Source organism: Branchiostoma belcheri, unplaced genomic scaffold, assembly GCF_001625305.1.
Source record: "Branchiostoma belcheri isolate BF01 breed outbred unplaced genomic scaffold, Haploidv18h27 scaffold453, whole genome shotgun sequence".
Taxonomy (NCBI): Eukaryota; Metazoa; Chordata; class Leptocardii; order Amphioxiformes; family Branchiostomatidae; genus Branchiostoma; species Branchiostoma belcheri.
The window spans coordinates 50,198-53,570 of record NW_017804080.1 but is presented as its reverse complement, the minus strand read 5'-3'; the positions used below and the strand labels follow the sequence as shown (position 1 = coordinate 53,570).

General features: G+C 40.6%; 1 pseudogene; it reads right to left on the bottom strand.

Moving 5' to 3' along the window:
• Positions 1-2,943: 2,943 nt before the first annotated feature.
• Positions 2,944-3,373, bottom strand: part of LOC109478870 — a 6,556-nt pseudogene continuing 6,126 nt past the window's right edge.

Sequence of the window (3,373 nt, the reverse complement as noted above, 5' to 3'; positions counted from 1 at the left end):
CTCCTCCTGTCCGCACACTCAGAAAAACGTCTCTGCCATCAAGCAGCGCCCGTAGCATCGACTGCTGATGCTCACGAAGCCGCTCGACTCCAAATAAATCTTGCACGGCTCGCACGAAACTTCTAGTATCTGTAATAGCCGCCATCTTGGCCTGTCCCAACATGTAACCTGATTGGCTAATAGGTTCCCAGCGACCTTTGCGGTTTTTGCGCAAAGCTCGGTGCGCAAATTCTCTGATTGGCTGACAGCAGTTTGGCGGTGACGTCACCAGAAGTCAAACTGTCAGCGGTAAATAGCAGGGCTAAAACCGGAAGGGAACCGGAGGATTTTAGCCCTGCGAAGGAGGATGTTACAACCTCGTTGCCCGGGTAACGTTCTTCCAAACCCGCGGCGGTGTTTGGGGTTCTGTTGGAAGTACGCTCTGATGTAGAGGGTCCACTCTCCCCACCAATCTACAGGAAATACAAGTTAGAGGTTTATTGAGGTTTATTGAGGAAAAGCTCTCCTTTAGCTGCCCACCCGAGGGTGGCAGCTATTCTTCCAGGAGAGGGTACATAAGACATAACAATACATCACATACAATTACATATACATTTACATTACATAGTGTTTTAAAAGAAAACAAGTGTGTAACATCGTATGTGCTCTACTTATTTATGTCCTTCATGTGCTATTAGCAGGCCTTGTTTTAACTTCTCATGTGACGACACTGTTTGCAGCCCATGTGGTAGAGAGTTCCATGCTGCGGTAGTTCTGTATGTGAAGGCTTTTTTAGTGCTGTCTGTTTTTGGTTTGTCTAGTTTGAAGGTGTTCCGAGTAGCATATCTGTTTCTGTAAGTGCACAAGAGACATGAGCTGTCTTTCATTAATTCCTAAAGCTCTGAAGCTATCTCTTAAGCCCCTTTCGTCTTGCCAGACGATCTAAATCTATACAATAAGAGCTAATCTAATATTTAAACTGAAGTAGACTTCAACTCTATCAAGTTTGCTTTTGAATGTAATAACGATAATTTTTATCTAACTGCTTTTAACATGTCTGTACACTCGTAACATGTTCTGAAGTTGATATAACGTTAAGAATGATCTCAATGTAACTATGAACAGATTTCATGTTGACATGCATAAACAAATGTAACATTGTAATAACTATGAATCTGAAATAATGAACAATAGGTTGTAGATTTGTATCAGTACAGCCGATATAACCACCCCTCGGCGTAACACACCAGCTAAACTACAATAACTATACAGAATCAGACGGTACTTGGATGGATGGATGAATGAATGAATGAATGAATGAATGAATGAATGAATGAATGAATGAATGAATGAATGAATGAATGAATGTACAGAAAACTGTGACTACAGATTCACGACAGTTACCTGTCTCAACTGTCGTCTCAGGAGTATCTTGTGTCGTCACAGATAACTGTGTAGACACATGTACTGTTGTGGAGGTTGTTGGAAGTGATGTGTGGTTCAGCTGTAATAAGAAATAAACCAGACGTACATAAGTAATAACAGTACCATAACAATAGTAAATATAATTATCATATAGCTGGGTGACGTTGACCAATCAGAAGGCTCCATTCCACATTCCTTATGACGCCGTAATGTCACAAATATAGTCAAAATCGGGTATTTATTCATCCCAATCCATACATTAAAAACCCAATAATCACCCGCATATGACATCGGGTGACCCAAAAAGAACACGATTCTGTCCCCAAAATCTAAAAATAACTTGAGTTGTGTTCCAATGACCTCGGGTGACTCCCATAAGAACACTTGTTCCCTGCCAATGGCCCAAATAGAACACGACCCTTCCCCTGTGTCCTCAGGTGACTCCAGATGGAACTATGTTCTATTTAAGTTTGTATGTGTTATACAGGAATGTGTCACTCTTAACTCTGTAAGTTTTAATAGGCTATATGACAATAACGTTAATGACCCGCCCTTTTCGGTGACTGTATGGTGTGATAAAGCCTTGTCAGTTGCTATAACCACTCGGTGGCTTTATTCGGTGGTTATAGCAACTGACAAGGTTTTATCACACCATAGTCACCTCGGGGCGGGTCATTAACCCTTAAATAAAACACCCCACATTACGTAAACTTAATTGTATTGTTTGATTACAAACCTCGTCATGAAATGCTCATAAGAATCGCGTGCAAAACCATTATGAAAGGAAAGTCGTAAGGAAATAGGAAGGTCTAGGAAAATAAATGCTGTATTTTCTGTATCAGAAATGAGGGTAGGTTTACATTTCAGCCAAAGCGATCCAACAAATGCAGTTAACACTGGAATGCGTGGACTTGAATGGAAACATTAGGTCTGGTTCTAATTTAGTCGAGTGTACCGCACCAATTTATCAAATTTTGTATCTCTAATCAGCGGTCGACAAAAGAATAGGCCATGGTCGGGTTTTTGTTTTGCTAAGGCCAAACCAATTTAATTTGTTATTTCCCGGATTTTTCAGAAAAAAATATGAAGTGAAAGGGCGAAATAATTAAAAAAAACAGGCGAAGGCACCCCATGATAGCTGGAAATGTTACGATATGAGCCATGGAGTCAACATACCAGGCTGTTTTATAATTAAAACAATTATGGATTTTGAACAAGGTCGCAGCTTTACATTGTAAAAACTTTAACAACAAGGAAGAAAATGACTTTCTTTAACCGTTGGGGCCAAAATATGACTTTCTTGGAGCATTATTTTGCAGTTGACTGAACATAATTTTTTTTTTTTTTTTTTGCAAATCAGAAAAAAATGGACAGGGCGAATCTGAGGAACAAATTAAATTGGTGTAGCCTGAGGTTGGTCGTGTAACGGGAAACACAATATAGTTTTCTCAAGCCTGACCTAACCTACCACGATATTAGGGTGGACTCTCAGTGCACTGTGTTGGTTGAGGATTACGGCGACCATAATTGCAGCAATACCGACAACGATGACACCAACACAAAGCGCCACCATGCGCCCAAGACGGAACCTGCAGAACGCAGGGCAGCTCTGACTGCAGCTCGTGCCGTCACTGTCAGCTTCTGTGGAACAACAAACAAACGTATGTGTAATATGTGCAATAGTGTATCTCAGATGGAGCATTTTCGTGATCTTGTGATTTTCGCGTTTCAGTCTTCTTTTGACATTTTTGCTCGGACCTGCAATTCTTAAAAATTGGTATATATATATGTATTGGTATATTTCATATTTATGTGCATCCAGGCATCCGAGATCGTTCAGCTGATACCTTTGACCCAGTGTTGACGTCACATTTCAGAGAACCCACGTGACAAGTCTGAGTCTATTGAAGAAGACCAGAGAACTGGTCGAACGCTATAAGTGAGAACTTTTATGTTGCAACAAAGGTTT